At 35.8% G+C, this 27,817-nt stretch overlaps 1 pseudogene across 1 annotated transcript; it reads right to left on the reverse strand.

Annotated features, from left to right (window-relative positions):
- On the reverse strand, nt 1-27,432 carry LOC307065340 (protein Z-dependent protease inhibitor-like; annotated as a pseudogene). Its single transcript has 3 exons — nt 27,379-27,432; nt 902-1,381; nt 1-288 (listed from the first exon to the last, which is right to left on the reverse strand). The product of its transcript is annotated as a protein Z-dependent protease inhibitor-like (transcript).
- Nucleotides 27,433-27,817: the final 385 nt, after the last annotated feature.

Below are 27,817 nucleotides of genomic sequence, written 5' to 3' on the forward strand. Positions count from 1 at the left end.
TCACAGGAGAGTTGGATTCACCACCCTGCCCAGAAATAGCAGCGTTCTAGAGGTTTCTTCAAGATCATGAAATGAAATGGTCGGTCCACTTTGATGATGGAGGCATGGAATAAGCAGTAATTTCTGACAGTTTTCCCACCACTGCTTCAGTTCCTTACTAACCTCAATCATTGCTCTTTGTAAAACCTTGGTTATTTTAATATTTCTCGCAGTAACTGAGAGTTCACTCAGGTCAGCCCAGGGTGAGAAGATTCTGCTGATTCCCATCTCCTTCAGCAGTTCATGTACCTCATCTTTTTTTTTAGAAGATAAAGACTCTTTTTAAAAATTATATATATATATTATATATATACACATATATATATATATATATATATAATATATATAGTTGCACTGGGTCTTAGTTGTGACAGGTGGGCTCCTTAGTTGCAGCTCGCTGGCTCCTTAGTTGTGGTATGAGAACTCTTAGTTGCTGCAGGCGGGATCTAGTTCCCTGACCAGGGATTAAACCCAGGAACCTGCATTGGGAGCATGGAATCTTAACCACTGCACCACCAGGGAAGTCTCTAAAGACTTTTTATGATCATAAATTCAATACAATTGTCAGATATTATTAAGGATACTTAGTAGTATCCACTGTTAAATTATTCTCTCACAAATGTCATATTTCACTATAGTTTGTTTGAATCATGATCTAGATAAAGATGACACATTGCAAATGGCAGATATATTTCTTAAGGCTTTTTCAATATATAGACCACTCCCACTTCCTTTTTTCCCTTATAACTAATATGTCAAAGAAACGGAATATTTTTCTCTTGCAAATTATTCCCCACCACCTGGATTGTGCTGATTGCCTTTCCATGCTGTTTTACATACTCCTCAGTCCCCGTAGTTGCACCTCATACTTCTGATCTAATTTGAACTTTGGAAAGAAGACTTCCATTTTTCTGGTTGTCATGTTTTTGAGCTGTGTGTTCACCGAGTCTGTGGTCAGGTAGTCTTCAAGGGCAAGATGGTCACCCATCTTCTCCATGAGGACCACCAGCATGGTGGCATTTCCTCAATAAGGCAGTTTGAGGATGTGGCAATGAAAATTCTTATCAACTGTGGAGGCAAACTTGCCTGCCCAGTACATCATGGGCACCTTGACTTGAGTTGTTTGTACTTGTCCAGGTGGAAAATTTTCACCTTGATGAGAACAGGGTCAAAAGAGGTCAGTCAGTTCCCTCTTGGAGAAATTGAAGAAGGTCTCTTTGACATCAAAGTCCTCGTGGATGAAGGCAAAGCTCTCCTGGGCCAGGCCCAGCTCCCAGTTGTGGGAGAGGCTGTCTCTGAGCTGCTTCCTCAGAGACCATATGCCTCTGTTCTCTGCACTCACCTAGTTAATTCTGCATTGGAATATCTAACATGGCTCTGTGGGTGAGTTTATAATTAAAATCCCTGGTGCTGTACATTCCCATAATCCTGGCCATAGTTTGTTTCTTAGTCCTCTCCTCTTCTACCTAGAATAAACTTCTCTTCTAGCTAGAATAAACTTCTAGAAGGCTAGAGGGAGTGAACAAAGGCTTATTGAGTCTTCCCTAAAGAAGGACATAGTTTTTCCCCAATAAAAAAAACTAATAGTTCTACTAGCTAATAGTTGTTAAAGTAAAAACAAAACAAAACCATAAATGTACTGTGATTAAATTGGTTGAAAATATTGGGTTTAATAAAAGTAAATATGATTTTTTAACTGCAATGCCTTTCAAATGTTTAAGATGCAAAGCATTTTATTAGGATAAATACCTAAAGCATTGTAATAGGAAAAAATACTGAAATCTCAGTGACTTAACATTATAAGATATGTTTCTGGCTCATGACGTGGTCCAACAGTAGAGCTCTTGATTAGATGGCTGCCTCCAAAAGGTAATTCATAAAGCCACTCACCATCCATCAATTTCATCATCCTCAACGAAGAGGTCCTCAGATCACCCCAGATTTATTCCATTCCAGACATTTGGAAGGAGCAAAGAGCAAGGAAGATGGTGCATGGGAGGTTTTATGGGCCAATCCAGAGAGTAGTACACATGACTTCTACCCAGAAAGCAAATCCCATTGTCTGGAACCCAGCACATGGCCACACCTAGTGCAAATGAATGCTGGGAAATGTGATCTGGAGAACAAGGAGATGGATTTTCATGAACACGCAATAGTCTCTGCCATACACATGTTTTAACCCTTTAAGAGAGACCTATGGTGTAAAGCTTTTCTCAAACTTACTTATCTAAAGAACTCCCTCCCACTCATCACTCTAGCATCTATCCACTTAAGTATTCCATGGAACACACTTAGAGAAATACTTATGTTATGTTCCCTTGGACCCTCCTCTGAAAGAGTTGCTGTTGGGTTTCTTGCCTTCTAATGATGCTGTAGACACAGAAAAAGAAATGCTGCAGTTACAGATGTCTGTAGATCCTGACTCTTTGAGGATCATATATTCAAATCAAAAGACGGTTTGTTTTCTTAGCTATTTTATACTTTATTTTCTGTTTCAAAAGACCTTACTTGTGTTATCTTCCTAACTCTTAGAAGCAGAGTTTGACCCAACCAGCAACATTTCGCCCCATGCAGCTATGCCCCAGAAAGATTATAACTCCATATAAATAGAAACTGTGAAGCTTCCATTGGCTTAATTGCCTTCCCTATATTTAAAATTGATAACAGACAAGGACCTACTGTATAGTAGGGGGAACTGTGGTCAATATTATGTAATAACCTAAATGGGAAAAGAAGTTGAAAAAGAATAGATTCATGTATATGTTTAGCTGAATCACTTTGCTGTACACCTGAAACCAGCACAACAATCAACTATACTCCAATATAAAACAAAAAGTTTTTAAAAATTGCCTCCCCTTCTCTCCCCGTGACCTCCCATAATTCCCAGTGCCTTCCAGAATCTTCCAGGGCCTTCTCCCTTTACTAGCATTTCCTTTCCCATTACAGATGATTATTTCAAACTTTATCTCTTCAATTAACAACTCATCACCATGAAGACAGAAATGACTGATAAGCTTCATATATTATTATTATCTGTAGTATTTACATTTTAGCATGGGACAAAACATGAAAGGAGGAAAATAATCTTCTAAAGGTGGAATTTCAGGTACCAGTAACAGACACTGGAAAGATGTTTTGAGAAAGGCAGCATTGCTAGAGATTTCAGAACACACAGGTTGGGTAACTACCTGCTAGGCTCATTTATGAAGTTAGCCCTTGACCAAAGGTGGCTTGGTATTTCTTCCAGGGAAGACAGATCAACCCTTAATTTGACACTCATGCCATTTCTCTGCACATATTTACTTTATTACAGGAGGTCAGAATTTTCTTCCTAGACAAGTTTATGAGATGTTACTTCCCATTACAACAATTACAAAAAATTTAACAAGTTTAATTTCCTTACCTGTTTTATTCCACTTTGGCCTCAAACCTAATTTATCAAAAGGTAGGAATATTCTTAGATTACTACCCTGAATAAAAATATAACCCCAGATTTGCTCTTCTCTTTCCAACACATTTATGCTAGATATTCAGATATATTTGTACCTGAATATTTGGTATATAACAGGAAATAAATTATTTCACATATCTAATGAATTGCCAATCAAAGTCTCCTTTTATCAATAAAAATGAATATTTTGGCAAATAAGCATTAAATTTTTACATTGTCAAGTGGAGAAGTCACTTGTCATTCTGTAGACTCCATTTCAGTGGAGGAAGTTATTTTTTGGAAGTGTTTCCCTGTGGAGGGTTGCATTTGATTAATTTATTCCAGAAATTTTGCCAAGGAAAATTCAAATGTAAGGTCAAAATTTGTACATGAATTTTTGGAAAGCAACATTTTATAAAAAGTTTTGGTTTATTTTAAAAAATGAAACAATTTTGATTTCATGATTGGCATACTCTGAGTACAGTAAGTGAGGAAATTTTTTTTTTATATCTATACTATTTGATGCTGTATATGTTTATTTGAAGAAAAATTAAATTTGAGATCAAATTTAAGATAATTGATTTATAGTAAATATACACTTGGGCCTCCCTGGTGGCGCAGTGGTTGAGAGTCCGCCTGCCGATGCAGGGGATACGGGTTCGTGCCCCGGTCTGGGAGGATCCCATATGCCACGGAGCGGCTGGGCCCGTGAGCCATGGCTGCTGAGCCTGCGCGTCCGGAGCCTGTTCTCCGCAACGGGAGAGGCCACAACAGTGAGAGGCCCGCGTACCACAAAAAAAAAAAAAAAAATACACTTAAAAAAAGACCAAATCATGTTTAACATATTACTTAATCTTAGAGAAAATGAAAACTGTGGCAAAAAGATCGCTAATAGGTGGAGATTCAGAGTATGCATCTTTTCTATTTCTTTACATTGTAAGAGCTATTTATTTTTACATTGTATAATTTAAAAACTTAATTTACCCCCATATTTAGCAAATGGGTTTCATATCAGTTCAACTGGAAGTTTTCTTCCTATAGTTGCCTAGAGCTATTTATTTTTGAATACAGCTCCTGAGTAGTGAATTGCAAAAATAAAAAGAACAAACTTTTTCCATTTAATTCATGGACAATGGAAGCTTCAAACCCAGAAGTGACCATCATCATAATGTATTGTGGTTTTATGTTTTTCTTTAACAAATTTTATTTATTTACTTATTTATTTTTGGCTGTGTTGGGTCTTTGTTGCTGTGCACGGGCTTTCTCTAGTCTTGGTGAGCAGGGGCTACTCTTCATTGTGGTGCGCAGGCTTCTCATTGTGGTGGCTTCTCTTGTTGCAGAGCACAGGATTCTAGGCACATGGGCTTCAGTAGTGTGGCTCGCGGGCTCAGTAGTTGTGGCTTATGGGCTCTAGAGCACAGGCTCAGTAGCTGTGGCACACGGGCTTAGTTGCTCCGTGGCATGTGGGATCTTCCTGGACCAGGGTTCGAACCCGTGCCCCCTGCACTGGCAGGCAGATTCTTAACCACTGCACCACCAGGGAAGCCCAATGTATTGTGGTTTTAATAGCAAAGTATCTAGGATTCTGCAATCAGATATTTAGGAAAAGCAGCAAGTGTCTATACTTTACTGTTGAATACCCTCCTCTTTCCTAATACCTCCAGCTGTAGATTTTCAGTGAGTACACAGATCCATTCAAAAACCAGGGATGATAATCATAGAAGACTCATTATATTTTTAAGAAAAACATGGATGCAAGACTTTTGGTAAATAATATTATTTTTTTAAAAAAATAATAAAACTGACAAATTAAATTAGGCTCCCAATTTCCTGCCTGAATAACATTCTCTGTGCAGGTGCTATATGCGTGTATATACATGCATATAGCAACATTGATGCCACCAGAATCTTGAATTTACATCTACTTTTCTATGTTTCACAGAACTTGTGTCCAGCATATAATTACCTAACAACTGTCATGTTGGTGAGAGTTAGATTTTCCTACCATAATTTATTCATTTTTTAAAAAACCATGGCCTCAAGAGATAAAAGTTTACTGTGAAACCTATGAAAATACATTTGTTCATCTGGGCCCATGTTGACCCCTCTCTGCTTCCCTTGGATTCATCTGAATCTTGGTGAGCTTAAGGTGAGAGTGAGACACATCAATTCAACATAGAATTGGAGTGTGCTGAAGGTTGCACAACTCTAATTAAAAAATGCCACTGTGTTTTTATGGCAGGATTCTAGAGGGCTGCACTGATTCCCTGATGAATGTTGACAGGGCTATTAAAGCTGTGAAACAACATCGCTTGAATATGGCATTGAATGAAAAAACTAGCTTAGCCATGCTGTTCTTGGGTGTTATTAGCTGATTAAACTAAGCCATAGGGAAAACCATCTTCAGACTATGCATTCATTTTCTCAACTTTTTTGTTTGTTTCTCAGCAGCTATTTCACAAGGTTGGTTAGCTAGGTTTCTTTATAGTGGCCTTTAAGTTCTATCTATGACATAAAGGGTGAACCATTATGTCCATGGCTCCTTTTGTTGCCCCAAGACATCTGGTGTGCTGCACAAAAGAGACTCCCTCTCCTGCTTTATTGAGCCATAACTTTGACTAGTGTGTGTTTGTTTATATTTCTGTAGAGGAAGGCTTGACTTTGGCCAAATCCACTTCAACTCTGATCCCACCCTTTATTTTCCATGGCTCTTTAACCTCTCTGAGACTCAGTTTTCCTCAGATATCAAGAGGGCATGATGATACTTTGCAAGTTTATTATGGGAATTAGAGATCATGTAAAGTGCCTAACACGATTCCTGGCATAGATTAGGCACCCAATAAAAAGTAGCTCTTATTATTGTTATTGAAACAATCTAGTGAGAAAAAAATGTATGAGTTATTGCCTTTTTTGTTGCATAGAGAAGAATTTGGGAGAGAGGATCAAAATGGTGTTTCCACAAATGGAAATGAAATGAAATCTCAACACTTGCTTGCAACTAAATTTTAGGCCTTTGGTGAGAATTGGCATACCTCTTTGAAGAGTTAATTTAGGTAGATTTAAGTAATTTGACTTTTATAGTACTTTTGAAAAATTCCTAAGGGAAGTTGGATGAGATTCTTTCAGTAATTACACAAAATGTGGTGAGTATCTGGGAGATATTTAAACCAAGAACAGATAATATGAAAATGAGAACACCTCTCAATAGGTGAGATGTAGGTTAGAGCTACAGCATCACATGACTTTTCTAATGAGGTGTTGGAATACCAAATTAGGAAACTGAGAGAGACTCCAAATATTCTATTCGGATATTTTACATCTGCAAGTGGGAGTGTAACTTGCTGATAGGTAATAAGATTCTTAAAAACTTTAAGCTTCTAAATCAGCAATTTCATTTCCATTTCTACATTCTAAGAGAAAATACAAAATTCAGAAAATTGCTCTATGCATAAAGATGTTCACGATAGTATTAGCTATATAAAAATGTGGAAACAATTTAAATGTCTGAAAATAGGGAAATGATTAAAACAATCAGGCTAAATGTCATGTATATAAGTATTGTATAAGCAAGCTATTGTGAGAAGTTTAATGGGGAATTGTTTCTACAAAGGTAAAAATATATAAGATTATATATAAATTATTACTTTATATAACACAGTTATTGAAAAAAACACTGGAAGGAAATATTTATTTGAACCATGTAAAGTTAATTTTGACCTATAGAAGGACTATTTTGAATGGTTTAACCTAATACATGAATATTTTGGGGAAGTGGTAAAATTTTCAGCAATATTCTCTTTCTACGAAGTTTTTGTAATTTTCTGTTTTACAGAAACATATTTTTATTATAAGGAATTTTTAATAGAAAATAACTTAGTCATCTAAAAAAGGAACTGTTCTAATTTAGGCAAAATTTAAAAAGAATAAATTAGATTTCCATTTCTGGCAGTTTTACAAACTTGATATTCTGCAAAGCCTTACACTACAGAATAATCCCAGATACTATATAAAGTGTTTGGAAAAACTATTCATTACATGGTTGAGCTGACAACAGAGTAAGGAAATCCCCAGCACTCAAACATGAAACAAAAGCATAAATCCTGGGAGAAAAGTCCATGACTGCTTTCTGGGGACCTGTGGATTTCTGGTGATCCAGAGATTACGTTTTAATGGCCTCATAGGTAGCAGGGAACAAATATTGGTGTCCATATAATGTAAGGAGTCACATAAAAAACCTGCATGTGAAGCCAAGACCATACCTAACAAAAAGGGCCACATCTTCAGTGAACAGTGAACTAGAGGTAAATCCTAATTTACATGGGAAATTTTCTTATTTTATCTTAAAAGAAAATTATTAGAAAATAATAGGTTTAAAGGTGGATTCCAGAAGCAGGTATAGCTCTTATGAGGGTGAAAGAACTCTCAACTTCATGCCTCTAAGAATTTATTCAGATAAAAGTATATCAGATAAACAACTCAACAGTTAAACATTACAAAACAGATGTGGGAACAAGAAACATGGCTGAGAATCAGCAGAAATACCCAACAGTTGAAACAAATAAACAAATATCAAACATACAAAGACTTATGATATTCAAATATTCAAATAGAGCATAGAGAAAGAGCATATTTTATAAGTTTAAAGGAACATAAAACAGTACTGAAAGTATGAGTTTAGAGACTCTCAGTGATGATAAAGCACATTTGAAGAAGAAATTATAGACTTGAAAAGCATAATTGAAATAAACTGTTAGTTTTAAAAGCAGATTCCATACAACTCAAGAGAAGGACTGAAATGACCAGATGCATACCAATGTCAAAGATATGGTAACCATGAAGGAGACATCAAAAATCATGGATCATAACATGAAAGCAAATGTCCAACATACATGTAATCAGAGTTACAGAAGGAGTGGCCATGAAAATGAAAAATGGGTAATATTCTAAGAGATAACAGTGAAAAATTTCCAAAACTGATAAAAGACACACATCCTATGATTTAGGAATCACTAAGTTCCAAGTAGGAAAGATGCAAACATTATATGTATATCTATATCTATATATCTAGTTACATTGCAGTGAAGCTGCAAAATAGCAAAGGAAAAGAAATTTAATGAGTAGTCAGAGAGAAAAAGCAGATTAGAAACAGATAACAACTAAAGACAAAAATGAAAAATAGCATATAGTGTTATACTGTTTTCAAAGTCTGAGAGAAAATAAATGTAAACACACAGCAAAACTGTCTTTTAAGAATGTGAGTATAATGAAGACATTCTCAGGAAAACAAAAAACTGTTTACCATCAAATATGGTGTTTATTACCAACAGTAGAGTAACTATTGAAGAATACACTTCAAGAAGAATGAAAATGATCCCAGAGGGAAGGTCTGAGAAGGAAGAAAGAAAGGATAGTGAAGAAAGGAGTGAACATGTGGGTAAATCTAGATAAATATTTATTGTATAAAACAATATTTAAAACAACAATGACAATAATAATGTTTAATTTGTGGAATATGAAAACAATTTTGAATACAAGTAAAATATTTCCTGATAATAGCATGTAAGTTGGAGCAACTGATATTAAAGCATTTTAGACTTTAATATGTTTACATGTTAAAATTTCTAAACAGCTACTGAAATAATAGAAATACAGTGTAAACGTCCAAATGAATAAAGGTTAAAAAAAAGAAAAATAACAAAAACCTGAAGCAATCCAAAAGATGGCAATGAAAAATATAAACAAAAAAAGCAGGGCAAATAAAAGGGCAAAAATAAGGTGGTAAAGAGAAATTCAATACATCAACAATCTCAGTAAATATCAATGAACTAAACTTTTCAGCTAGAAGGTTAAGTTTGACTGGATTAAAAAAAGATCTAACTCTATGTTGTTTATAAGAGACTTGCACAAAGTATAAGGATATAAAAATTGAAAGTAAAATGCTGGAAGAAGATATACCAGAAAATAATAATGAAAAGTAAATTGGTGTGGTAATGGGAACTTCAGACAAAACAAGACTTTAAAACAAGAATCACGACTAGAAATTAAAATATCCACTATATAATGGTAAAAGGTTGAATTCCCTTGGAATAACAGTTCAAAACATTCATGCACATAATTACATACCTTCAAAACATATAAGGTAAATACTAAAAACTATAAGAAAAAGAGAAAAATCCACCATTATTATAACCAATATTAAAACAATTCTCAGCAATTGATTAATCAAGCAGAACAATCAATAACTTAGAATAAAGGACATTTGCCCACCACTATCAACAAACTTGATATATTGACTCTCACACCAAACAATTAGAGAAAACCATTCTTTTCAAGCATTCATTGAACATTTATGAAAACTAACCAGAATTTAGACTCATCAAATTTTAGAGAATTCTTATCATGCAGACTATGTTCTGTGATAACAATGCAATTAACTTAGAAATATTTTACAGAAAGATTACTAAACCACACCATGCATTTGAAAATTTTAAGACTAAATAACTCATGGGACAGATAAAAATCATAATGAAGTTTGGGAAATACTTTGATTGAAAGTGAAAATATTACATATTAAATTTTTGGAATGCAGATAAAGCAGGACTTAAATACTTGTATTAGAAAAGAATGATTGAAGATTAATAAGCTAACACTACAACTCAAAAATTAAATTAAAAATAGCAAGAGAGACAAAGGGCATTACATAATTATGACAATCCAACCAGAGAATATAACACTTGTAAACATTTATGCACCCAACATAGGAGCACCTAAATATATAGAGCAAATGTTAACAGAAATAAAAAAGATAAATTGACAGTAATAGTGGAGACTTTAATACCCCACTTATGGTAATGGATCCAGACAGAAAATCACTAAGAAAACACTGGCCTTAAGTGCCACATTAGACTAGATAGACAATAGATACATGCAGAACATTCCATCACCAACCAGCATAATACACATTCTTTTCGAGTCCACAGGGAACATTCTCCAGAAGAGATCACAAGTTAGGCCACAAAACAAGTCTCAGTAAATTGAAGAAGATTGAAATCACATCAAGAATCTTTTCCAATTACAATGGTAGAAACTAGAAGTCAACTACAAAAAGAAAACTGAATAAAATAAAAATATGTGGAGTCTAAACAATATGCTACTAGACAATTAATGGTCAATGAAGACATCAAGAAGAAAATAAAATAACTTTGAAACAAACAAGAAGAGAAAATATACCCTTCCAAAATCTATGGGATGCAGCAAAAGCAGTTCTAAGAGGGAAGTTTATAGCAATACAGGCCGACCTCAAGAAGCATGAAAAACCTCCAACAATCTAACCTTACCCCTAAGGGGACTAGAAAAAAACAAGAATAAACAAAGCCCAAAGTTAGCAGAAGGAAGGAAATAAAAAAGGTCAGAGTGGAAATAAAAAATAGAGACTAAATAACTAGATAACATCAATAGAACTAAAAGCTTGTCCTTTGAAAAGATAAACAAAATTTACAAACCTCTGGCCAGACTTATCAAGAAGAAAGAATCAGAGCCCAAATAAAATCAGAAATGAAAGATGAAAAGTTACAGTTGATACCATAGAAAAACAAAGTATCATAATAGACTACTATGAGCAGTTATACACCAACAAATTGGAAAACCTAGAAGAAATGAATAAATTACTAGAAACATACAGCCTACCAAGACTAAATCAGGAAGAAACAGAAAATCTAAATAGAACAATTACTAGTAATGAAACTGAGTCAGTAACTCAAAAAATCCCAATAAACAAAAGTCTAGGAGCAGATGGCTTCATAGGTGAATTCTACCAAATATTTAAAGAAGAGTTAATACCTGTCCTTCTCAAACTATTCTAAAAATAATTGAAGAGGAGGGAACAGTTCCAAAATCATTCCATGAGGCCAGAGTTACCCTGATAGCAAAACCAGACGGACACCACACACAGAGAAAATTACAGGCCATAGGTACAAAAATCCTCAACAAAATATTAGCAAACAGAGTTTAACAGTACATTAAAAGGATCATACATCATGATCAAGTGGGATTTATGCCAGGAATGCAAGGATGGTTCAGCAACCACAGATGAATCAACATAATAGACAATATTAACAAAACAAAGGATAAATATCATTGATCATCTCAATAGATGCAGAAAAAGCATTTGTCAAAATTCAACACAATTCATGATAAAAACTCTTAACAAAGTGGGTATAGTGGAACATACTGCAACAAAATAAAGGCCACACTCAATGATCAATGAGTAACATCATACTCAATGACAAAAAGCTAAAAGCATTTCCTGTAAGTTCAGGAACAAGACAAGGATGTCCACTCTCACCACTTTTACTATAGAAGTCCTAGCCACAGCAGTCAGACAAGAAAAAGAAACGACATCCAAACTGGAAAGAAAGAAGTAAAACTGTCAATATTTACAGATGACATGATACTATAAACAGGAAACCCTAAAGACTCCACCAAAAACTATTGGAACTAATAAGTGAATTCAGCAAAGTTGCAGGATACAAATTAACATACAGAAATCTGTTGCACTTGTATACACTAACAAAGAACTATCAAAAATAGAAATTAGGAAAACAACTACACTTACAATTGCACCAACTTAAATACCTCAGAGTAAATTTAACCAAGGAGGTGAAAGACCTGTACTCTGAAAGCTATGGCATTGATGAAAAAAATTAAAGATGACAAAAATAGATGGAAATTTATACTGTTCTCATGGATTGGAAAAATTAATATTGTTAAAATGCCCATACTACCAAAAGCAATATAAAGATACAGTACAATCCCTATCAAGATACCAACTGCATTTTTAATAGAAAAAAACACAAATAGACCTAAAATTTGTATGGAACCACAAAAGACTCTGAATTGCTAAGGCAATCTTGAGAAAAAAGTACAAAATTGGTATCACACTCCCTGACTTTGAACTATACTGCAAAACTATAGTAATCGAAACAGTATGGCACTGGCGTAAAAGCAGACACATAGATTAATACAACAGAAATAAACCCATTCACATATGGCAAATTAATCTACAGCAAAGGTGGTAAGACTATACAATGGGGAAAATATAGTCTCTTCAATAAATGATGTTGGGAAAATAGGAATAGCTACATGCAAAAGAATGAATCTGGACCACTATTTTACACCATATACAAAAATTAACTCAAAATGGAATAAAGACTTGAATGGAAAACCTGAAACTACTAAACTTCTAGAAGAAAACATAGGCAGTCAGCTCTTTGACTTTGGTCTTAGCATATTTTGGGGGATCTATCTCCTTAGGCAAGGGCAACAAAAGCAAAAATAAGCAATGGGACTACATCAAACTGAATTTTTTTTAAGTGAAGGAAACCAGCAGCAAAACAAAGAGGCAACCTCATGAATGGGAGAAAATATTTGCAAATCACATGTCTGATAAGAGGTTAATATCTGGAATATATAAAGAACTTATACAACTTAATATCAAAAAACCCAAACAATCCAATTTTAAAAATTGTCAAAAGACCTGAACAGACATTTTTCCAAAGAAGACATACAGCTGGCCAACAGGTACATGAAAAGGTCCCCAACATTATTAATCATCAGGGAAATGCATATCAAAATCACAATGAGATATCACCTCACAGCTGTGAGAATGGCTGCTATCAAAAAGACAAAAACAAAAACAAGTGTTGGCGAGGATGTGGAGAAAAATGAACCCTCATTCACTGTTGGTGAGAATGTAAATTGGTGCAGCCACTATAGAAAACAGTATGGAGTTTCCTCAAAAAATTAAAAATAGAACTATCATGACCCAGCAATTCCACTTCTGAGTATTTATTTGAAGAAAGTGAAAATGTTAATTTGAAAAAGAAAATGAAAATGCTAATTTGAAAATGCTAACTTATTTGAAGAAAATGAAAATGCTAATATGCAATGCTATGTTTATTGCACCATTATTTACAATAGCAAAGATATGAAAACAACCTAAATGTCCATCAATAGGTGAATGGATAAAGAAGATATGGTACATGTATATAATATAATGAAATATTAGTCAGCCATTATAATCATTTGTGAAAACATGAATAGACCTAAAGGGTATTATGCTAATTGAAATGAGTCAGACAGAGAAAGGCAAATACCATATATCACTTATATGTGGTATCTAAAAAACAAAACAAATTAATAAATAAAACAAAACAGAAACAGATTCATAGATAGAACAAACTGAGATGGAGATAGAGGGAAGATGGGCAAAATAGGTGAAGGACATTAAGAGGCACAAACTTCCAGTTATAAAGTAAATAAGTCACAGGGATTTGATATGCAGGATAGGGAATATAGTCAATAATATTGTAATGACTTTAAATGGTGACAGATGGTAACTAGACTTACAATGGTGATCATCTCATAATGTATATAAATGTCAAATCACTATGTTGTACACCTGAAACTAACATAACATTGTATGTAAACTATACGTCAGTAAAAAAGAAACTAAAAATAACAATAAAGTAAGAAATGGAGAAAATGAAATAATCAGGATAAAAGTAGAAATGAAAGAAATAAATGAAATAGAAAGCAAGGAGAATCAACTAAGTTGGGTTTTTGTGAAGTGACAAAATTGCTCAATGTCTGGTAAGATTGATTTAAAAATGAGATAGGCATCAAAAAACCTATATTATAAATAAAAAAGGAGGATGTAACTTCAGATGCAGAAGAACTTAAAAAGATAATGGGATATTATATACAACTTATGCCAATCCATTAAAAGATTAGATGAGGGCTTCCCTGGTGACGCAGTGGTTGAGAGTCCACTTGCCGATGCAGGGGACACGGGTTCGTGCCCTGGTCCAGGAAGATCCCACATGCCACGGAGCAGTTGGGCCCGTGAGCCATGGCTGCTGAGCCTGCGCATCTGGAGCCTGTGCTCTGCAATGGGAGAGGCCACAACAGTGAGAGGCCTGCATACCGCAAAAAAAAAAAAAAAAAAAAAAAAAAAGATTAGATGAAATGGGCAAATTACTTGAAAAAATATAACATATCAAAATCAACAGAAAAGAGAAAGCCTGAATAGTCACATTACCATAAAATAATTTTAATCAGTGTAAATTTAAAATCTTCTCACAAAGAGAATGCTAGGGTCAGATGATTTTACAAGCAAATTCTTTCATATACTTTCAAATATTTAAATAACAGGTATTTCTACAAAATTTTCCAGGAAATAAGAAAAGAGAGAATATTCCCACCTTAATTTATGAGGCTATTAAACCTCATTATCAAATCCAGACAATGATGGTATGAAAAAGGTCAATTACAAGACAATCTCATTCACTAATATAGATACAAAAATTCTAAAGGAAATAATAGGCAAATAAAATCCAATGAATATACATCATTACTAAGGTGGTTTCCTAATTATGAAGTTAATTCAATAATAGAGAATCACGATATTAACAGATTAAAGAAGAAAATGATATAATCATCTTAATATATGGAAAATAAAAGAATAATTAAAATTCCCAGTCCATTAACTATTTTAAAATATCTTAGTAAACTAGAAATAAAAAAGAACATCTTTGATCTGCTAGGTGATATCTACAAAAGAACTACATAAGATTTATTTAAATCATGACATGTCAAAACATTCCCTTTAAAATCAGAAACAAAACAGTAGTTCACTGTCAGCCCTAACCAACACAGTAAAAGAAGAAAAATAAATAAAAGGTATACAGTTTGGAAAGGAAGAAACAAAACTGTCATCACTGTGGTTTACAAAATTATCCACACAGAAGATACACTGACAATTTCTTTTGAATTAATAAGAGAGTTTAGCAAAGGTGCTGGATATATGTCAATTGCATATATACAATCAGCAATAAGTAGTCAGAAAATATATATATTTAAAAGGTGTTATTTACAATGACAACAGAAATAAAGTACTAGAAATAAATCTAATAGATGTGCAGAATTGTTAAAGAGAAGATTATGATAATCTATTGAATGATATTAATAAGACATAAATAAATTAAAAATATGACAGTATACTGAAAGATATTAACAAGATCTAGACAAAAGACACTTCATCTTTTCATGGAGAGAGAAAGACTCAATATCACAAAAATACCAATTCTCAAATCTCTAGATTCATTGCAATTACAGTCAAAATTTCAGTAATATTTTTCATAGAACTTGACAAATGGGGTGTGAGGGACACTTCTTACGATATGGCCTCTGGTACATGTAAAATTTTTAAATATGAGAAGGTATTTTCTATTTTAAAAATTTACATTTACAATAAATAAATTGTAGTAGACAGCCTCTAAGATGTCTGCCAATGATCCCCGCTTCCTCATATCTTGTGTGATCCCCTCCCCTTCGGGTGGACTGGACTTAATGACTCTTTTCTAATGGATAGAATATGGGAGACATGATGGGATGTCACTTCTGTGGCTTCTGCCTCAGGTGCTGGCTCTCACTCTCTCTGGATTGCTTGCTCTGGAGGAAGCCAGCTTCTACATCTCCAGGCAGCCCTGTGGAGAGGCCGGAGTGACTGAACTTGGACATGGATCTTCTGAGGCTTGTCAACAGCCACATGAGGGAAATTGAAGGTGACTCCTCCCCAGGTCAAGTTTTGAGATGACTATCCAGCTCTTGCCCACAGCTTGAGCATGAGAGACCCTGAGCCAGAGGCCCCCAGCTAAGCCACTCCAGGATTCCTGATCCACAAAAACTGTGAGATAAGTATGAGTTGTTTCCAGCCACTAATGGAATAATTTGTTCTATAGCAATAGATACCTAAAACAAAGTATATTGATAAACATAAAAAATACATAAACAGAATAACAAAGGGCCATGAATAGCTGAGACTCTTCTGAAGAAAAACAAAGTAGGAGGACTTAGCCTAGCTGATATCAAGATTTATTACAAACCTATAGTTAATTACAGCCGTGTGTTTTTGGTGTAGAGAATTAAGTCAATGGAATAGAATAGCAAAAATAGAAGCTGATTCACACCTGTTTGGAAGCTTAAATCTTTTAAAGCTGGCATTGCAGCTAGGATGGCCAGGATGACAAGGGTGGGACTTGGGGATATTGGGGGCAATAGTTATTTCCCAAATGGTATAAAAATATTAATATTTAACAAAGAGTATGTCACAACTGTGTGAATCATCTGACTGCCACCCTGGTTTCTTTCTTCTCACCTAATTTGAGGTAAGTGGGTCTGCTCATTCAACTAGCTAAGGCAGTGATTCACTGTATTGACCCTGAGGTTAGCACAAGAAAGGGCTCAGCTCCTCCAAGAAAGTTTTCCTGAATTTCAGTTCTGGGCTCAGTTCTTGTCTTTGATTTGAGAGAGCACTTTATACATAACTCCACTACAGCACATACTTTGCTTATTAAGATGTTAAGAAAGATCATGAACTGGGAAACAAGATTGGCTGGATTTAAGTAATGGGCAAAAGACTTAATCTCAGTTTTCTCACAATAAAATAGGGATGATAATAAGAATTGTCTTCTACCTCCAAGTTCTTGTGAGAATTGAAAGTTTTGTTCATACAAAATGAAGCAAAATGTTTGAAACACCCAAAATATTTGAAACATTTATTTCAAACATTATTTTCAAATATTTGAAAACAGAAGATAGTGGTGAAGCATAGCATTCCAGGTAGGAGAAATAGTATTTTCAACATTTCAAAGGTCGATTTGGGGGTATCTTCAGATAGTTCAGCACAATTAGAGAATAAAGTGTGTGTTGGGATAGGGGAGAGACAAACTGGATAGTAAGAATGGCTACATTATGGAAGTTCTTGCATGGCACACTATGGAATTTGGACTTTTTCTTGAGACTAGGTCATTGAAGACATTTAAGCAGAAGAGTGATATAATCAGATCTGAATTTTAGAGAGATCAATGGTCACAGTGGGAGGAATCATTTATAAGAGGGGAGTTAACCTGGGAGGGAAGATTACCTGGGAACCGCTCAGTCATTCTCTGCTTCAGCCACTTGGCTTGTAGTTATTCAGCTATTGCCTTTGTGCACCTTCTCCTATAGAGAAACATCATAGTGCTTTAAAAACCTTTTCAATTTTTTTCCCTTTCCCTCCCCACTTGGTGACTCTATGTGCTTCATGTGGGCATTCCATTATTTTCCTTAATTTTCAGAGTACATAGTCACTAAACTTTCCATAATTTACTCTAAGTTTCTTTCCATTAATGTCCAACCCAGTGTCTTTTGTTCAGTGGATCACACACATTTTTCCAAATTTTGCTTCACTGAAGTTTAATGCCTTATTTTTTCCATTTCTGGGACACTCCTTAGGCTTAATGGGAAAAATGAAGCAGCACATTCAAAGACCCATTTGGCTGCCATGCAACCCTGTTGATTTATCATCAATAAGTAAACAGAAACTCTGCTTCTTAAAAAAAAATCCATGCTTGAGATCTTTCTTTTTAAAACAACTCTCAGACGAAAATTGTACCATGTGCCTTTGCAGATCCTCTTTGGAGCTTCCATTTATCTATTCTTGGTACCTCTAGTCCCAGCATACAAACAAGAGGGGCTCAAAAGCACCGTGACACTCCCCTTCCCAACAGACATGGCCCACATCCCTCTCCATCCACACACCTGCTACTCCCTAAGCTAACATCCTCTTACTGTAACCCTATTTGAGAAACTCTCTGTGTGCAACCAGTGGGTGTGGAAATAGCAGGTGACTCCATTTCAGCAGTTTGGGTGACCAGAGAAGAATTATTGCTTCCTTCACTTTGTGGCTCTGGTAAGTGCCCAAGAGGTGTAGTCAAAAAATCAACACATTACTAATCCAGCAGGACTAACTCCAGCTGTTTAACATGGCCCAGCTCAAATGTCACATCCTCGGTGATGCCTTCTCTGACCCCCTTCCTCTCCTAGTCACAGTTTCACTGTGCCCTTTGCACTCCCATAGCCCTTTGTTCAAACTACTACTAGTATAGCATTTATCACCACTGTTATTTTCACTTTTTGAAAATTGCATTTGAGTATGGTAGAGGGACGAGAGAATAGATTTTCAAGGAGAAAAACTCTGGATGCCCATTGTATTATGCTACACTCAGGTCTGTGACTTTGAGTAAGTAAATACCTTCTTTGAACCTCAGTTTTCTTGTCTGTAAAAGAGACTGTAGGATTAAATAAAGAAGAGAAGATAATGCCTATATCACAGTACCTGGCCTCCAGCAGATATTTAACAAATATCAGTTCTCTTTCTTTTCCCTTCCCGTTTAGAGGTGGACCTGTCTGTCTCTCCCAGTAGACCATAAAGCATTCTGGGGAGACACTTTGACTTATGAATCTTTCTAGCACCTAGTACAGTGTCCAATCCAGGTGTTCAATGCAAATGTGTTGGCTGCTGGATGAAAGGAATGCCATGTTGAACCCTGGAAAACTTGGCCCAACTTATTGGCCAGCGTCCTCTAACAATGCCTGTGGACCTCTGGTTTGGGTTACCTCATTATTGTATCCAAGCTCTTGATTTGTGGGTGATGAAATGAGACAGGGAAGCTTAAGTAAGTCCATATAGTCTTTGAACTTAAGATAGGTAAATGTAGACTCCTTGTTAAAGTTCCTACTCTTTGGAAAGCTGTGAGTTGTAAATTAGAGGGCCTGCTTTACTTGGAGAAAAAATAATTGGGACTAAACCTTGAAGGCATTGGAGTTATTTGGGGAAGGTTTTTAGTATAATTGAGGTATTCCCTTAGGAATGGTCCTGCAATAGAAAAACGGATTCATGATCAAGGCCCCTTGGTATTCTTCTGTGGAAAAGCACAGTTTTTGGCTGAAGAAAAAAAAAAAAAAAACAAACTTGGCCAGTACTGTACTGCTTTAAAGTCCTTTCAATATCTGAATTAATTCCATGTCACCACACTTAGCTTCAAGCCAATGTTTCATGTGGCCCATGTCCTGGTGCACTTACTGCACGGGGTATGCAGTAAGGTAAGTTGATGGCAATCCCCATGTAAGATATCAATCATACAGATACATGATGTTGATGATTTGTGAATACTTTGTGCTTATTGGACATCTTTTTCTTTTGACCATCTCCTCCATGACACTTTCCAGATCAGTGCCTGTTTGGATCTCTACAAAAATCTGGCATTCCCCATCTTTCCAGTCAAGTCAACACCGACTATAAGCCAAACATTTTTCTAGGTATTGGGGATAGAGTGAGAAGCAAGATGGACAAAGCTCCTGCCCTCAGGCAGCTTACATCTTAGTGCACCTCTAAACTCCTTTTATTTACTCCTATTTTTGGTGTTTTGGCTTTCATTTCCTCATCTTCAGTTTATCTATCTATGAATTCTATTATGTGCATCTGGCACACCCCATTTTGCTTTTTTAAGGTTTTTGACTTCTCTTTACCCTTTGATGGTCTATTTATTTTTTAAGCTACGATATGGTCATAAACTTTCAGAGCTAGATGAGCTTTGAGCCCACATAGTCCAACAGTAAGCCACAGAGATGTATTGATTTGTCCTCTCACATAACGACACACTGGTGGGTGGAACCCAGCACTGACTGCCAGTTCATTGCTTTTCATTATCCATTACACTGCCTCCCTGATTTTCTACCCAGTTTTCTCATGCCTACCCTTATGCAGATTTCCTTTATTCAGCAAAATTTATGAATTCCAATTTCATGCCAGGCCCTGCTCTATCTACTGGGGAGGCAGAGACATAAATCAAATCATTTCTATAAGATCATAGTTTTCCTTCTCTTTGCTTATTCCTTTCACTTTATAGTAAATATCTTCATATTCTAAGAAGATTTGCTGGTTCCTTAAATATCCTTGCCAAATTTCTCAGTTTTTTATTTTAGATATTTTTCAACTTTAAATTTCACTTATTTTTATTTACACATAAATATGTCCTCTATTGATTCTCTTTTAGATTTGTCATTCTACATGGTAAATAGCTTTATATAAATAAGAATTCTTCAATTAGACTTCTCTTACAGATTGTTCCTAAATCTTATATTTCAGACAGTCACCTTTCATGTTTCCTAGCTAACACAGATGCAATTCCTTCTTACTATCAAGTGACTCATGGGCACGTAGCAGTGGTTTCAACCTTGACCCCATAGTGGATTCCCCTGAAGGGGGCTTTTAAAAATACTGATGCTGGGACCCCACCCCAAACAAATTAATTTAGAATATCTGGAGCCAGGGTCTAGACAGGTACAGTTAAAAAAAGTTCCCATAGGATCCTAACATGCTGCCATGGAGAACCACTGGTTTATAGGATAAGTATAATTTCCTTCCATAATTGTCCTCTTTCCCTTTTCTTTTGGGGCAGTAATATTTTATATACTAGCTCTTTTCCTACAATTCAAAGCCATAATTTGACCAGAAATGACATAATTTTCAAACTTTCATTAACCACTATACCCCATATACCTGTATTCCTAGACCGATCTGTATGAAGAGCCCATAAAGCAGTGTATTTTCAACTTTTTTTCTCATTCTGAAACACTGACTCTTCTTTTCTCCTCTTGGGCTCTGTACATGTGCACTATTTAAATCCCAACTTAAATCCCAACTATTTAAATGTCCAACTTGAAGGCACATTTTCTCCATATTTGTACTCTTCACATTTTATTTAATCTTTTTGGCTCTGCTTTGATTGGCCCCCTTCCTTTTGTACTTTGCTGTCTCAAGCTTAGTATTACTGCTCTCTTTCTATAGATTTGGAATTTAGGTTTTCTACAGTGGGCTGCTGTTTTATTTTTATCATTTTAATTTTTGCCCCTTTCATTCATTTCCCCAAAACTCTCCTGCCCCCTTTTCTTTTATTGAAATTCCTTCTTTTGAAGCCAGGATTTTTATCTCCAGGGTTTTGACATCCAAAAAGAAATCGTTTCCTGATTTTCTTCACTGTTCTCTTGCTGCATGTTGTTTACTCCCAATAATTTTATATTTTCTTCTTAATTTCAAAACTTGAAATAAACATTCATCTATACTCTCCCTTTTGTCTCATCTGAAACCCATTCTGCGGTCACCTTTCAATCTTACCTAACTACATAACTCTTCTTCCCTGTTTCTTATACTTGTATGACTTCTCCAGCTATGCATATAACACATGACCCCCTAAAATTGCTACATTCAAAATTACTGGAAAATACCTAACTCTCTCCTCTCCTCATCACAGATCTCATCCACAATCATATTTTTTCTCATTCAAATTCCTAGTCTGTTACTTTCAGTAGGACTGTTCATTCATCACCTTATCTGTTTAATTATGCCACATATTTGCTTTTATACACTCTCATTCATTCTTTAAGTAAGTGAGCTTGGGATTCAAAACTGCCTAGAAAACTGCCACATAGTTATTTCCATGAGTGCAGATCCTTTCTCTCCTTGGTACGATTCTCTAAGCAAATTCTGGATCTCTGTTTCTCTGGGAGTCACTACTAAGTCCTAACTATAGGTGATTTGATTACCGCAAATGCTCAGGCACATCCTGTAGTCAGTCCTGTAAGGTCACTACTGAAATAGACACTACATTTAATCTTGCCTACACCATGTTGTTCTTTATTTGGACTTACGTGGATTTCTCTCAATCAGTTTTTGGTTTCACAGGGTATCTTTCTTCTGCCCTTTGTCTGTGTTCCTCTATTGATGATTGCTTCCTGTGTGAAATTGGTGGGCTGGCTGCCACTGACTCCCAGCTGCACAAACTAATTCATCCCTGGAGCTTGGCATCCATGGGCACTTACACATTGTTTTTCCTGTTCATTCTACTCAGAGCTGCCAATATGGCAGTTGCCTCGGATTCCTTCTGCTTTTCCTCACTAGCATATGGTATGGTTTGACCTGGTGAAGTTGAGTTTCAGTTTTACTGAGAAAAGACGTACTCTAATGTAAACTGAACACAGAAAGTGACAGAACAGAGACCTCTACTCTTATTTATTCAACAGCTCTTTGTGTTGAGCCCTTGATCTAAGCCAGGCAGTTTACTAGTATATGCTGCAGTAAGATTTTAGCTCTGACCCCAAGGAACTTTCAGATTAATGGAAGAGCCAGGAAAGCATTCCCATAATTAAAGTATATCAGCGAATATACCTTAATTATTAGAAAAGGTAAAATAATCTATTGCTAAAGAGGACAGGCTTTGAAGTCAGACAGACCTGCACTTGAATTTGGACCTCACCACCAGCTTGGCCTGGGGCATGTTCCTTAATGTTTCGTCATCTCTTCCTCTTGTCTGTAAAAGGATTCTAACTAACAGTTCTTTCAACATAAATTTGTCATGAGGATTAAATGAATTAACAGAGGTTATGTGCTTAACCCAATGCTTAGCTCTTAATAAGTGCTCAGGAAATATTGGTTTTATGTGGTATTTACAGGCTGCTAGGGGAGCACAATGGGAGAGTCAAGGAAGATTTCTGGGGAGAAGTGACACGACTTGAGTTTTGAGAGACAAGCACTGGTGATAGCTAAATGAAGCGAAGAAAAGTCATTCTTTAAAAAATGTTTTTAAATTGAAGTATAGTTGATTTACAATGTTGTATTAGTTTCAGGTGTACAGCAAAGTGACTCAGTTATATATATACATATATATATATATATATATATATATATTTATATATATATATATATATATATATATATATTTATATATATATTATATATATATATATTCAGTTTTATATATACTTTTTCAGATTCTTTTCTCTTATAGGTTATTACAAAATATTTAGTATATTTCTCTGTGCCATATAGTAGGCCCTTGTTGGTTATCTATTTTACATACAGCAGAGTATATATGTTAATCCCAAATTCCTAATTTATCCATCCCCCCCCTTCCCCCTTTGGCAACCATAAGTTTGTTTTCTATGTCTGTGGCTCTAAGGAAAAGGAATTCTAAGGAGAGGGGGCAGCACATGCAAAGGTATGGAGGTGTGAAATAATATGATGAATGTGTGAACCCCAAGTAGTCCACTGTGTATGGCTGAAACAGAGTAATCCATGGCTGGAGGAAGGGAAAGATGATGACTGAAGCAAATAAAATATTAGAACTCATTTCAGCAGAAGAAATTCTGCAGAAAAAACATATCACTGTCTACATAAGTGCCAAGATATATGAGGGAGATGCAACCTCAAACTTTCAAAGACATCTGAGAAGACCTTCCACTGAGATAGGAGGCAGAAAGAACTGCAGAATGAAAAAGAGATGATGGGGCAGAAATGATGGCATCCTGACACTCAGTTAGAAACGTGTCATACAAAAGACAATGGTGTCTTGTCCAAAGGGTCAGAAACTTGCAACCTGTACATTTCCTACAGATCCATGACCCCAAAGCCCATCTCCATCTGCCACCACATTAAACTTTTTGACAGTCCCTCTCCCTGTTTGTTATCAGACACATAAGTATGTAGCTTAAGATCTTAATGAAAGAGCAGAGAAACTTGGTGCTATGACACCTGAACCCAGCAGCTGTGGGTGAATGACCTGCAGACAGAAAAGCAATACTCCTTGTCCAAGCAACATAGACATGGCTGTGCTGTGTCCTGTAGACACCCAGGGTTGAATTTGTGCAGTCATTGCCAGAAAAGCACACCACACCCACATGTCAAAACAAACATGATATCCAGGGGAGGAAAATCAAGGTTTCAGTTGTTTCTTTTCTTCCCTCTCCAAATCCCAAGAATCCAGTGAGTTTTAATAACACTTCTAAAATGTCAGGAGAAAAACTCTTACTTTTAGAAAAATTGGAATCACCAAGGGGGTCTTTTTTGCAGAGTCTAGTTTCACTCTAGGCCCCCTCGGGGATGGTATGAGGTGCAGGTGTGCCTTGCTTTAAGAAAATACAATGAAAAAAAAAATCAAGCATAGATTAGAGACTTTAGGAGGTGATTATTCATATTGTAATATAGGTTTTTAATTTTATCTGAATCATAAGTTTGCTTTAAAACAGCAGTCCCTCTCCTGTGAAGCACTGCCCATTTTCATATTGCTAATTTGGTAGAGTTGGAGAGAGAGTGTTGAGAAATTTAGTGTTCAAGGATTAAATAATTATTTTTATTTATGGAAGACATATCAAAAATAAAGGCTAAGCATTTATGAAATGTTGGGAGCCATTGAGAAAGGAAATAATTATGTTTTAAGTATTTATTATGTGTAAGGCACTTTACATATGTTATGGGGATAAAATTTATTAAAGCATAATTCCAATTTCACTTCCTTCTTTTCTCTGCCTGAGTTTTTGCAACTTCTCTCATCCTCTCTCCTGTACGAAGAGATCTGAATCTGTGGTCATTTTCTTATGATTTTTAAATAGAGCATCAGGAAAGTGGGTAGAGAGAGACAAGACTGGATGGTTCAGGGGGAAGGGTGGAAAGGACTATGAGAACAAGAGCTGATATGGACCAAGGAGAGCTTGGTGATGTGTAAACTAATGGGGGACTTGAATGGGGATTCTCAAGAAGCTATGGGCTATGAGAAAACTGTATTTTATGAAGTCATACTTTAAGTTTTGAATTGAATTTCCTTTATGTTCTTCAAGAGATGCCTTGACTATGCTACTTTGAATGTGAAATTTTACTGACTCCATGCAATAAGAGGCATGTTTGATCTCATTCAATCTTGCAATAACCATATTGAAGTGGGCATTTTATTTTCATTATACAGATGAGAAGACTGAGTTACAAAGATGTTCAGAGACTTGACTAAACCACACAGCTCGACTATGCAGAGCTTGGATTTGAAAATAAGTTTGTTTCCAGTATTAAAAAGACAGGAGATAGCAAGTATTGGCAAGGGTGTGAAGAAAGGGAACCCTTGTACACTTGCTGGGAATGTAAATTGATACAGCCATTATGGAAAACAGGAGGGAGGTTCCTCAAAAAATTAAAAATAGAACCTCCATACAATCCATACAATCTAGCAATCCTACTTCTGGGTATACATCCAAAGGAAATGAAATCAGGATCTAGAAGAGGTTATCTGCACTCCCATGTTCACTGAAGCATTGTTCACAAGGGCTGAGATATGTAAACAGCCTAACTGTCTATGGACGGATGAATGGATAAAGAAAATGTGGCATATACATACAATGGAATATTATTTAGCCATAAAAAGAAGGAAATTTGCCATCTGGAGCAACATGGATGAACCTGGAAGGTGTTATGCTAAATGATATTAGCCAGACACCAAAAGACAAATACTGTATGATCTCATTTATATGTGAAATCTAAAAATATAAAACTCATAGAAGAGAGAATAGAATGGTAGTTACCAGGGGCTGGGGCCCAGGGAAATGGGGAAATGTCAGTCAAAGGGTACAAACTTTTGGCTGTAAGATGAATAAGTTATATGGAGCTAATGTACATCATGGGTCTATAGTTAATTATACTGTATTATATACTTGAAATTTGCTGAGAGAGTAGATCTTAAGTGTTCTCACCAAACACATACACACACAAATGGTAACCCTGTGAGGTGATGGAAGTGTTAATTAACTTGCGTGTGGTAATAATTTCACAATGTATACATATGTTAAGTATACATATGTTATATGTTATATATGTTAAGTATACATATGTTGTCACATTGTACACCTTAAAAAATCATGTTGTATAACCTAAATAGATACAATTTTTATTTGTTAATTATACCACAATAAAGCTGGGGGGGGGGGAAACTCTAGAACATTAAAACAAAAACCAAGTAAAAATAGGCCTTTTCTTATGTTATCTTTATGCAGTCATGTCAACTACCCTTCCTTATTTTCTGGGATTTCTTCTTTTTTTTCTTTTCTCTACTCATTTAGGAAATAATAATCATGATTTAATTCTGCATGTGATTATCCTTAAGTTATTCAAAAGTTTTCTGTTAAACAAAGTAGAAAATGTATGTACTGTATTTTGATTATTTTCTGTGTAAAATGAATATTTTAACATGTTTTTCCTCCTATCACCACCCCACATCTTCCTTTGCCTCCTCTTAAGTTTGTATAATTTTATGAGTATATTTGTTTTATCTATATTCTCTTTTAATAATCATTTTTGATATTCACATCAAATTTTATCAGCTGTAATTCTTAGTTCACCTATGTAAATATAGAGCTGTTTCCTCCATATTCTGGCATTAAGCTGCTTGACAGTCAAATCACTGTCCTACCTTTCAGTGCTATATCTTTGTCTTTTAATGTGTTTTCATAACATTTTTAATGGAAGGGTGAGCAGAAGAAGAGGGAAATGTAATAGAACTAAATATACATATTTCATAAGAGAAAGGTAATAGATAAATCAATAAATAGCAATATAATCTTATTGTAAAAGAAATGGCTAAAGTATTTAAAAGTAATAACTTGGGGGATGGTAAAGGTGAGATAAAAGCTACTGTTTTGCGCTACATACATTTTAATATGATTTATAAAGTAGCCATGTGCATACATTTTTTAAATAAATAGTGATATATGTGCCAAAGTGCCAAAGTCCTGGTCTATAACAATAAACATGGAATAAAAGTGGATGAATATGTGGTACACGCTCTTCCCCCACCCCCCCTCTGAGAAGTACACAATCCTCAGATCTGGGGGCGGGGGAGAGTTGGAAAACACTAGGATCTGGTGAATGTCCTCAAGAACCAATCCTTGCAACCTGCCCTTCTCCTATGCTGGACTGAATCCCAGGGGACGGCCATAGAAGCCCCAGACAGATTTGGGGATCCAAATATCGAGGAGTTCTATGTTCCACTTCTTGTTAGGATCTTGGGAGGCAGCAAGACCCCATAGTTCCTTGTGCCTCTACGGATTAGACAAACAGAAGCACCAAGGCAGACTAACTTGAGGCAAAACCACAGATCCTCCTTATCCCTTAATGCGGTGCAGGGACAGCAGATTCTTTCCATGGGACTGACATTGTCCAGCATCTGAGAATGAGGCTGGAAGACCTGCAGGATGGAGTTGCCCATAGTAGATGTGGTGTGAACCATAAGACGAGGGGCCGGATAGGAACAAGGACATCTCAGGTGTGGCTGCTGTGGAGAGGGGATGATGACTAAAGACTAGATAGAACCACATACACCTCCGCAGATGCCTGTGTGGAACTGATCATGAACGACATCCAGGAGACCCCTCTGGATGAACTGCTGCCATGTAAATCCCTGTGGAGCTTGGGTACCTCACCCCACCACACTCTCAGGGAGATGCCAGGAGAAATGCTTAAGTGAATTGTCAGAATCCATGGTTAGAAACAAAGAAACAACTCTGGTTAACATAAGCATTAAAGGAATTTATGGTAAGGATACCAGAGAATTCTCAGAAACAGTGGGCTCAAGAAAAAGGGTGAATTACCTC

Source organism: Hyperoodon ampullatus (genome assembly GCF_949752795.1).
Source record: "Hyperoodon ampullatus genome assembly, chromosome: 17".
Taxonomy (NCBI): domain Eukaryota; kingdom Metazoa; phylum Chordata; class Mammalia; order Artiodactyla; family Ziphiidae; genus Hyperoodon; species Hyperoodon ampullatus.